The sequence below is a fragment of the Athene noctua genome, chromosome 1 (genome assembly GCF_965140245.1).
Source record: "Athene noctua chromosome 1, bAthNoc1.hap1.1, whole genome shotgun sequence".
In the NCBI taxonomy this organism is placed as follows: Eukaryota; Metazoa; Chordata; class Aves; order Strigiformes; family Strigidae; genus Athene; species Athene noctua.
Window position 1 is genome coordinate 160135824 of NC_134037.1, and position 12282 is coordinate 160148105.

The window sequence follows — 12282 nt, forward strand, 5'->3', positions numbered from 1 at the left end:
ACAAATCTTCAGACTCTCAAGGAACTATACTTACATTGAACCATTCCTTACATATTTAAAAATTGATAGTTTCTTATTACCATCTGCCTTTTATACTCTTTCAGGTGGTCTTTTGATTTACCAGAAGCCAGTGGCCCTAAGTGCCTGGCTCAAGGAGCTGTATCTTTCTCTTGAGTAACTCTGCAATGCTGATTTACACTGGCATTCATAACAGATAGGCACTGTGTCCCTGGACATGAGTGGTAAGCGCTTCTTAAAACATGACAGTTTACAAAGGGCGCAGGCAGGCACTGTGCATGTACGTTACACAGTCAAGCTTTTAACATGCCTAGTTCAAGCCCACAGCAAGAAGTTAAGCAGCACAATTTCTTTCAGTCACCTCCTGAGGTAATGAAACACAATGGTGAACTATACACTATTACAAGTCTGCTTACTCATTTTACTCCTAATATGTTCACCTTTGGCTTCATAGAGAAATTTCTTGCTTCACAGTGCAAAATAAAATGGGAAGTTTTATCACTCTCTCTGACACTGTAGTTTTCATGAGTTCACATAGATAGATTCCCTGTAACCATTTTCCTTTCAGAGGTAAATAAGCCAAGTCTTTACAGTTTCATGAAGGGGTGAATTGGTTGAAGAAAATATAGAACTTTTAAAAAGCTGCAGTTATAGAATAATCTCTTCATATTGTAATGCAGATCTTGAGAAGAATGCCTGAGTTTTCCAGTAAAACATGATCTAAATTGAAAGGTAATCAAGGATTGAATATATTCTGGAATTTGCACTTGGTATCTCTAATAAATTGTTCAATATGTTCCTGACATTCTTTGGTCTGAGGCTATAAAAGAAAAAATGGCTTCCTTTGACTGTACTGATTTCTGGGAACGTGTTACATAACAAACATCTCTTTTTATGTATGTCTTTTCTAGTAAACACAGGTGTACTTTTTGATGAATAAAAGGAAGAGTAACTGAAGGAAAAAAAGTGGAATAAATAATTTTAATCCCAGAATTGCGTAAATATCCTATATTTGGCAAGCAGTTTTAGGCTCTGGCCAATTATTGATGACTGAGAAATATCCCTGTGCAAGTTTTATTAGTGCTGGGAGGACATCTGGGTACTGACAGCAAAACAAAATGATACATAGTGGTAAAAAGGAATTAGAATTGAAATACCAGAACTGGCAGGAACTCTCATGTGGGCCTACTATTCGAGATAAATATTCGTAACTTAATTTACCATCTTGTTGCTAAGACCACAATTAGATCCTCTTTTTTAGCCATTCAGGCAAGGAGAGTGCATACAGCATTCCTGAGCAAAATCCTTCTAACACATGGCTAGATGTCTTTAGGATTTACTGAGATTGCTTGGTGATGCATGTAATGAGTGTATTCCCACATTTGACAGCTGTTGCACCTCCTTCTGACAAAACTTACTAACTCCTTGGGTAGGTAAGCTTATCACCTCTAAACTCACTCCTTTCTCTTCCTCAGCAGCTTACTGTCCATGAAAAGGATGCCATATAATAGCACAGAAATAGGGTGTTTCTGTGATTGGAGCTGGGGTTCTGCCACCTCCGCAGAGTCCTGAACCTGTGGTCTTTAATGCACAAGACAACCCTAATGGCGCTTGTACTGGGCAGCGCTGCAGCAAGTTTCACGTGTGCTGCCAGGTCTCTGTCCAGTCCTCTTTGCTCCCACTCAACCTTCTAAGGCTCAGTCATTTCTCCTGCAAGCAAACTTCAGTGGCTTAGGTAATATTGTCTCACTGATTTATTCCACTAATGTGTTATTTTGCAGTGAATTAATTCTGAATTTGTGAATTAAGAGTGAACATCAAGTACTTGCAGCCAAATGCCATGCCAAGTTTTTTCTGATTTTGTTCAAACCCAGCCAAAATAAAACTTGAACATCAGAATACAGTGATTTTTCTTTATACTCTCTCCAATTTCTATAGTGTAGAATCTGTTAGAGGAGTGGCTAAAGTGAATAAATGGATCAGTCACAATTTTCCATTGTCCCAGTTCTAACTGAAACAAAATGAAAACTGATCTAAAAAACATCCTAGGTCTCTACAGAACACATCATTCTGCGCAGACAAAGCTGCTGTTTATTCAAATAATGAAGGGTGGAAAACATAACAAAATTACCCAAAGCATTTTGATGCAGGATGACAGAATTTTACCTCTAGAATTCACTCAATCTCGACATAACACAAATGAAGAGAAAACCACTTTAAGGCAGACTGTAAGTAGAAGTGATAACAAACAGCATTTAGGGAAAAAACATGCAAGATATTTATGGGATCTAAATCTATTTAACATTCTAAACAATGTTATTTTATTCACAAACTCATTATGGACTCTAAGGATTAGGATTAAAAACTCTAGAAATCTTGACAATATTTTTTTACCACTCTAGGTTAATCATACAGAAGAAAAATCCTGAAGGGCTGTGATTTTTTTTTTTTTTACTTTTTTTGAAAAACAACAAAAGTCTTTCCCAACAGATAATTACATATTATATAGCACAGCATAACATAGCATAGCATAGCATAGCATAGCATAGCATAGCATAGCACATCATAGCATACCTAAAGCAATACTGCAGTGGGTCTGAAATATTTTAGATCGCTACTCGCCATTTCACAGGCCATGAACACTCATTATGAAGACTAGAATGGAAAACAGCATAAACCGGAATGATCTATACTCTGCTAGCCATGGCATCACAGACCTCTATTTGGGAGCCATTAAAATAGGGAGTTTCTTTATGCCAGTGACTAAATAATCTTTCAGTAGCAGCACCTCTAGTTTAGTCAAAATAGTCCTGACCAGCTGTATCTGTCATCTTCAAAGAAGGAATTTCTGACAGCTCATGTAATCTGAATCTCCTTTCTCAAATGTATTATATACATATATGTTTATATACTAATTTTTCTTTTCTTTCAATAGCTTGGTGAAGTTATGAATTGATAAAGAACCTGACAGTTTCAGGGTAAAAAACCCCAACTAATCACATCAGAGGGTATTTATATGTTGGTATTTCAGATGTTATTAAAAGCAAAACAATCTCTACTGGGACTCTCTTAGCTGAGATTATACAAAATATGTCAGAATTTTATTTAAAGTTTTTTGTATTATATAGTTTGATTCAGGAATGCAACCACAAAATTATTTACCTCTTCTGCCATTTTCATGGCTTCTGATTTCTTTGCTGACTATTGATATATTGAGGAAACTTAAAGAAGGGAAAAGGAAAAAATCATAAGTAGTATGACTCTTTCTTACCTTTAAAAAAGTGCCATAAATTTGCAATTCTAACATTCATGGCATTATAAATCAGAATTATATTTTTATTGAATTATCATGATGGAAAATAATTATCATGGCTATATTGAATTAGGCATGATGACAACAAAATAATGGAAAAGGAAGAATATGGAAAGTATGAACTCTCCAGTAATCAGGTAATGTATTGAAAAGTACAACAGATGAAAACTGTATATATACATACATAAAAAATATTCTCGGAGTTGCTGCCAGGAATGGTGACTTTGCCCAGGGCTCTGAAGCGTTCTGCATACAGGCTGTGGACAGGTGAATGGATCTCTCCAAGGAGCTGAACTGTAGCTGTGGCTGAGCAGCTCAGCATAAACAGACCTGTGTGCCACACAGGCAATATATGAATCTTTAATTTCTAAGGGTGAATTATGTATTTATACAGCAAAGGAGAGGAGTGGAAAGGCCTGCAACAGAACTAGAGGGAAAAAAAGCAAACAACGTTTTTGCAAAAGTTCTTTTTGCTTGAAGAAACAAATTTATTCCATGTACTGCCTCATTTTGAAAGTATTTTTGTTTAGTTACCCTCTCCATTCTTAGTAAGAAACATTTAGTTGCTATTAGGACTTGCCTTGAGGAAAGTATCCTAATTCTGGAAAGCATTTAACATATATAATGTGTATAAGTACATGACTAAAGTACTTTTCTCAACAAGGGATAATAGACCCAAACATAGTCTAAAGTGTGTTCCTCAATTGTGCCTGAAAGGTTCAGTCTCTCAACATTTGCTAAATAAACCAATATTTGGAGATCATATTATAGGTAAGAGCCTATGGGCTCCAATAGGCTTTGTAGAAATTTTAAAAAGTTATTCCTTGCAGTCAGTGCAGTTTAAAAATTCCAAGTTTAGCTGCATTTTTTAGCTAGTTTGAGTACCAGAAACTAGACTGTCACAGAATAAATTTCAGTAAAAGCTCATTTTCCAGATTTTTTTTTTCACAGCTATTTTTGCTATCTCTACAGAACACCACAATCATCAGTGAAGACATGCTTATTATATGTCTCAAAATCAGAAACAAAATTCATAACCTCGATACCAAAATGTAAGCGAGCATTTTATAAGCTTGTCTTCATAAGAAATGTGATACATAGAAGAGAAAGAAAAGAAACTTTTTAGTTAAAAAAAAATATTTTAATCAGATTCCTCAGCATTTATTAATAATTTGTTTTGTTACAATTTTGCTTCTATATACTAAAATACTTTCTAAAAGTAATAAAAATGTCTTGTATATAGAGGACACTTAAAAGTTATTGTTTTCAAAATCTAATAGGACAAAAATATAGCAGCATTATTCTATATTAGGATCCAAGTCAACCCTAATGTATAAAATTGCCTTCATCCTTTACAAACAAATCATTAAAAGAACAATAATGAAAGACATGAGTTCTTCAAATCTTTGTAATGCAAGCTGAAAACTATTTCTGCAAGAGAGTTCTGTGATTTATTGACCATGGATTATTATCAAAATAGCCCAATCTAAACACAACTAAATCCATTGTGTTCTGAAGATGAAAGAATTATTCATTGTTGTAAAATATCATTTCTCTGAAATGAGCAGCATCCAAGTCAATTTTACTAACAACAGCTGTGAAAAAAATCGCATGGCAAAATGAAATCAGGAACAAAAGCAACAACACAGTTGGGGAATAAATGTTCTGGACTATTGCCTTCTTGTCTTTCAGAGCGAATATTTGGTGTCAACATGGACAAATAAATATTGTACTCCTGATTCACCATTTCAAATACAGAACTGCTAAATCAGTGACAATATGTATTTATAGTACTAAAAATTCTTTCACAGTATTTTCAACATATAAGCAACATCATTCAGTAAAAATAAATAATAGAGGCAGTCCATATTTAAAAGAGTAAGGGAAAATATTTTGTTTTGCAATCAGTGTTGCTAATCTCTACTATTGAAGTGAGTACTTTCAGAAAAATAAGGAATTTATGCATTTTCTGATTTTTCTTAAAAGTTTGAAGTCCCTAGCAGTATCGATTCATTTCCTGTAGGTTTTTTTTTTTCATAAACAAAACAAAACAACAACAAATAACTTTTACTTTTTAAGATGATGGTTAGGAGTTGCAGTCACAGTCTAGGTGTCATGAAAACAAAGAATGAAAAGACTTTCTGTGACAGGAACATCAGTACTTCTACAACAAAGCCTTGCAGATAGAAAAATGATCAAGCCTAGAGATAATCGATAAGGAAAGGGTAGATTTAACTTAAGGAGAACTGACTTCTTAATGTCAGGAATTCTTGGGGATTCCTTCATCTCAGGCTCACACAGGTCTTCTTGGCTGTCACACACCAGGGGTGCAAGGGGTGCAAGTCACTGCCTAACTCTCACTGTGCATTCATATTCGTATGCATGGCTCACAAGAGAGATATTCATATGCTTTGGGGGGCGGCCAGCCCGCTCTGCTCCTTGATGTCTGTGCCAGCATTCTCAGACATAGGTACAAGGCAACAGCCAGAGCCCGTGTACAAATGGAAATGCTGGTTCAGAAATCGGTGCCTCCCAACTCATTCCAGTCAACAGGCCCTGATGGAGTGAATGCAAAAAAAGATCAGAACAAAATCCAGGCTCCCTGAAGTGTCACCCTCTCCACAGAGATGCCTCACCCTAGTAAAAAACAAAGCATGTCTGTAAGCATCCTCAGTCTCCTTCCTTTTCCCGTGTTCCGTGTCCTGTGGTCTCTTCACACCTCACCATCACTTCATCTAGTCTTCCGGGAATGCAGCAGAACTGGACTCCAAGACTTATACATATCCCACTTTCCCCATCCTCAGCTCTCCACAGGAAGAATCGGAAAAAATAGCTCTACTACCTTTTTGGTGGGAGAGACAGAAGTAAAAGTTTGCCCTGCTCCTGTTCCTATTGCACTTGTACAGGGTGACTGATTTTAGTTTTTTTTCCCCCCAAAGCTTCCACTGCATCAGTTGGTGCCCTCTGGTCCCAGGGGAAGGACTGATGAAGAAATAACACCATTGCTAACCTCTCAATAATGGTGAGAATGCTTCTACTTTCTATTATAGCTAGACTGTGTTTATATTTGATAATTTGTTTGAAGAAACTTTACCATGTTGACTGGGTTAGGAATTATTTTCTGGCAAAAATGAGTTCAGGGTCGGTATACTCATCTTTCTTTGGCTAGCTGAGTCTATAAACTAACAAAGCTCTCTTTTTGCTGATCTAACGATTTATAGACAGCAAATACATCCTTTTCTCATTAATTTATTGGAACTAAGAATATGGCATAGCAAAACAAACAAGCAAAGCAAGCAAACAAAGAAGCAATCAACCACCACAGCACTCTCACAGAGATAGTCCATCTTTGTAAGAATGAGCTTCCGTTCTTAAACAAGAAAGGTCTAGAATTTTTCTCAGTGAAAAGTATGCTATCACATTTTTAAGCTCAGGAGATATTTTCTTTATTCTCCTTTTAGTAATTGTGTCCCACACATGAGTTTTTTTCCTGTATTCCCCCAGAAATCAATGTTATGAAACAAAAAATCAATTTTTTTATAGCAACCTGGATATCTGACACCAGAAGAAAGAATTTCAACAAAGTCCTGAACATCGAAGACAAAGTTTTACAATGGAAGCAAAGGGCCATTTCAGTAGCAGATAGCACTATCAGGTCCATGAGTTACAAGTTGTCTATAGGATCTCTTCAAAAAGAAGGAGAAGGAGTGCAACTCAAGGTTTGAAGAAACAGAGCTTTTCTTTTTTTTTTTTTTTTAACTTCTGCAGTTCAAAGGCTTCAGCGTTTGCTCCAGTCTTGTGGGGTCCAGTACTGAGAAATATATATTCAGCTCTCTACACTCCTTAAAGGCTGAAATTTATTTTTTCTGACTACTGATAAAATCTATTCCCTAAGTATAGTCTTGTGGGTTTTTTGAGATTTCCTCCAGATCTCTGCAGCTGATGCACACGAAGTGTTGTGACTTCCTGATCCATTTCTGAACACTGAATAGGAATTATTCTAAATCTTGCTTACATTGGTCTTGATATTTTGAGGTTTTTTTCTTCAAGCAAGTGAATCTCTCCATCTATTCCCAGGATCTTCATATTTTTCCCACACAGTTAATTACTCATGACATCTTGAGCAGCTTAGCTCAGCCTGAAGAATTAACTTAGATCTTAGTGTTACATAGCTGCACATTTGTTTGCCATTTATAAAAACTATAAACAGCTGAGACTTTAGGAAGTCTATTCATAAGTATTAGAGACTGACAAAATTATGTACATATCTACATTTCTGAAATATTCAGCAGCTAATTTAGAAGTTTCTGAGGCTTAACATAGGTTTAGTACAGAAGCTTTACATTTCTAGAAAGTAAACTGTTCCTTTTCGTTACCTCAAATGCTACTTGGTACATGGATTTGAAATTGTGCTCATGCTGACTTGTGTGGGGGAAAAAAGGACAGTGTCAGAAGCTGACTTACTTGTCTCATTTTTCTAGAAGGCCTAACATTGCTGTGAGATGTAGTACAGAGAGTATCTCTATAGAGAAAACAACTCCTGTGGAAATGTGGAGACAGGCACAAGGGAAGCAGCTTTGTTTTATTTACTTCTAAAATTCCTGAAGGTGTTCAGTAAATTGCAAACCCTGGGGATCGTTACTTATATACAAATTTCAGCATAATTTATCAAACTGCTTCTGGTATGCCATTGGCAAATTATTCAGAAGGATATTCTTAATGTTCTTCTCTTCAAAACTGTCAAGGTAAAATACTGCTTGCTAAATACAGAAAGCTAGGAAGAAAATAATTGCATAGTTGACCAGAAAATGTGTTTGACTAGATTTTCTGCCTACCTGTTTTCTACATACTCAGCAATTCTCTAAGACACTATTTTGCCAGGTTTCTATAGCCTTTAAGTTTGTTCAAGTACTAATGTGGCATAGTAGCAGCCTCTAAGTGGAAATGCTGGTTCATTAATTAGTGTTTCCCAGTTCCCTCCAAAAGTGACAAAAACCCAGGGGTATTTAACCTGGTTTTATGTAATTGTTTATGATCTACATTAGTCACGCTTCCTGTACATGTTTTTAACTTGCATCACTGATTTCTTTTAGCTCCAGGCTTTTCTGAGGGCTCTCTAAGTATTATCTCTTACTTGTAGAAACATGAGTCAAAAGCTGGATCACTTCTTTGTGGTTGCCTCTGGACTGGATAAGCGGCCTAGAACACCTCATCCCTGGAACTCTTCTATTTCTGCCATTTTTCAGACTGAGGATATGATGGGATGCAAAGACATCCTTATAGTCCTGTACTTTGGCACTGGTGTTAGAGATGGTGTGCAGATCAGTGGTCACCTTCTGGAACAAGGACAATTCCAAAGAGAAAGAGCCTGTGCCTTATCAGAACAATTCTGCGTTCTTTTTTTCTAAACAGCATGAGAATGGCAACTTTTTGTTACTGCTTACAGCTCCATTAAATCTGACCATTTCCCATTACTGGAGTATCAGTGAAAAAGAAATAATCCTTTGTGAGGACAGAACACTTAGGACCTTTGACAAGGTCTCAGAGGGCCTTGGGTCATTAGTACAGTACATTTACACAGTCGGGTCTCTCTTGAGAGAAACTGAGTGACCCTGATGTGAACAGTACAGATTTACCATTAATTCCTCTTGTACCCTTTAGGGCTATATTGACACCCCTGAGACCATGTATAGTTTTCCAGTGATACTTGTCACTGCTATTCCTTTACTCTTAATAGTCTGTTACTGCTTCAGAATTAAGAGATGTAACTTCTGATAACTTTAGGTCTTTCAATAATTTAAAACCTTTTCCCAGTCTTTCCGCATTAATTAAATTCCATACAGATCTAAATATTACTTCCTTATTGACCCAAGGGCCTGTAACAGTCTTTTTTATCTGCAATACAAGGCTCCAGCCATACAATTGAAATATCATTTAGTTTAAAGAAGAGCAGGTGTCTGGTTTTGCCTAAAACTTTTTAAGGATGCTAAACTCTTAAGTAGGGTAAGTATTATGTAAACACACCTGTGACCTCAGGTGAAAAAAAATCCTCAGCATGTATCAAAGCAACCTAGAAAAAAGATAAAATCATTGATATTTATGTTGAAACTACAGATAGGCAAATGTTGATCTTTTCTGTACAGGCAATTTAACACATAAGTGCAAGAATGAACATAAAACTAAAATGTAAATTAAACTCATATTACATTTGTGTAAAAAATGTAACATTAGGAAATTAACTAATGCTGCAGGTGGGAGTAAGTTTTGTTGGCCAGTTGCAAAGAATCTACCACATAGGATATGAACTAGGTTCTGAAAGATGACTCACAGACTTAATGAGTAGTAACATTAAGCCTCATTTGATATTTATGAATATTCTGAATAGTAAGAGATCTTGCAGTGAGACTTTCAAAGTACCTGTATGATGAAAGAACGCACAGCTTCTTTAGAAAAGTGGCTTATGTGATTTGAGGTCTGTTATCTCCTTGATAGTCATTAAGACTTAACTGCTTCTGAAAATTTTCCTCATTTCTTTTTAAGTAGAGACAATTTTCTGTAGCCAACATGTCAGTTTTTCTAAACAAGGCGTTCTAAGAAGATTCTTAAAATGAAATTGAAATAGAGGATCTCCGAGGGTGGAAGAAGAAGGGAAGGTAAGAAAGAGTGTACTCTGAAATGCTATCTTTTCACACCAAAAGATGTTGACTGAATCTTTTAGTAATTATTTAACTGTGTTGAACTTTTGCATTAAACATCTTTAAAGCTTTTTTATTCCTGAAGCTGAGCAAATTGCCAGAGCGTATTGACTTGAAAGAGTTTTTTTCCACTGTCTTCAGGTTTCACTCCGTAGGTTCTCTGTGACTTCACATCTGTTTTCATACACTGAGTTGCCATGGAGCTTTCTCGTGATGGAAAACTCAAAGAAGCTAAGACAGAAAACATGCATGTAGATCAGTGTTCTGGAAAAAATGAATAGATACCTTTTGACTTCAACTGGATATATCAGTATTAAAATTGAATACAGTAAAAAAATATGTGCATGCTTGCCTGGTGCTGAAATTAAAATGAGGAAAATGGATATTTGCTGAAGAAGAATATGGTACATAAAATGATACTCTTCATCTGAACGTTATCTAATGTATGTCAGAGGAAGGCCTTAGTCCAAAAAGAACTAGTTAAAGTAATTCAGTAATAAGTGGAAGAATCTAGCACTGAAGGACAAGTATTGCAGAAGAGAGTATCTCTTTTCTTTCATTGTTTCTAATTCTGAGATGGTCAGAGATGTGGCCTAAAATCAAAAGTATATGTTTACACATTCAAAAATACTGATTTTTATTGCTGTAACAACAAATCAAAAGGATAAGAAATAAGGAAGGAAAGTCATTAATGTGTATTCTTTATTTCCAGGATTTTATCTTAACTGGTATTCTGATATTCCTTATTAAATTCAAAAGTAGATGTAACCAAGCTTATTTTTTCTGTGTAAGACTAACCTTTCCTCTGAACAAAACTCCCTAAGAACATTATATAGATGCCTGGGAGAATGGGTGTTTACATCCACCAGAGACAATCAGACCAACCTGACTTTTTCCTCCATGTCTCCTACTAATGGCTGGTAAGTAAAGTAACAGTAAGGCCTAATACCACCTCCTAGGGTTCTGCAAATCATTCCCAACTGAATGCAAATTATGGCTAAATCGGCCTCAATTCTAGTTTAATTATGGCCATAAATTTTATCCTTGCTTCAAACAAACTTTCGAAAAACCTGAGCTGATTTCTGAGTGTACCACCTTGGAGAGCATAGGAGAGTACTCTAATACATGTGTACAAAGGATGAAGGATTTATGGTTTTGGATCTCATCCAAGACAAATTTGGAAGGCGTCACTGAAGTTTTCTTTGAATACTGCACTTAAGGCAAACCTGGTGAAATTCCAGGTGAATCAAAACTAGTGCAAAAACCTGTTTCTGTATCCTCTTGTGAACCCACAGTACTTAAGCATTTTAAATCCATAAAAATAAACCATATAAAATAGATGTACATGGTTCTGGAAGTTCAGGAATCTGGCTCTGTAAAGGCAGAGGCCTAACTTGGTCATTTCTGAAAGTGAAGAGTGTAATGGAAGACTGGATTAGAATGAATATTAAGATAATCTAAAATATACCAAGGCACGTAAGGATAACAAAGTTTGATCTCATACGGGATGTTTTCAGTAGGCTAAGAAAACAATTTTCTTACTGGACTGGGTTCAGACAATGTCTCTCAATGAAAACAATGTGGAAATGGGTCCCCCAGGTGCTGAAGATACACCAAGATTATTGCACCTTCATAGGATATTAACTTCTACATTTAACCAGTATACACTGTCAGCTCTGCTTGTCACTGAAAAGCCTCACTGATATTCTCTGTCTACCCCCACAACATCTAATAACAATAGTACTGTAATTTAGAGTGCATGTATTAAACATCTTGATATACACATGTATCTTGGAAGAACAAGTCAATGAGTTATTTGAAGAGGCATCTTTTTGAATGTTTTTTCATTTACAAGTAACATCACACTGGATTTTCAAATGTTAAATCAAAGGGGAAGTTTCTTGTTAGCTGTTAATAGCACAAAGCTCATTAGTTTCTGGTTTTAAGGATCTGGAACATTATATAGGCCACTATACCTTCTTGTCTACTTCATATTTAGTGCAACTCTGATGTTATTTATTAAAACTGGGCGAGAATGCATGATGGTGCTGGTTGTATTCTACTACACTGGTAAAATGTCCATGCGCTCTTGAGGGATGAATATTCTTCATTGCATTTAGGATGCCAACGTCCTTCCATCTCCTGAAACACACATAAACAACACAAAAAGTTTCCCTGTCTGCTGTGGAAAACTGAGGTGGCATTGTGCAGAGACCATCCACTAGGAAACAAAACTGCAATACAACATACTTCATC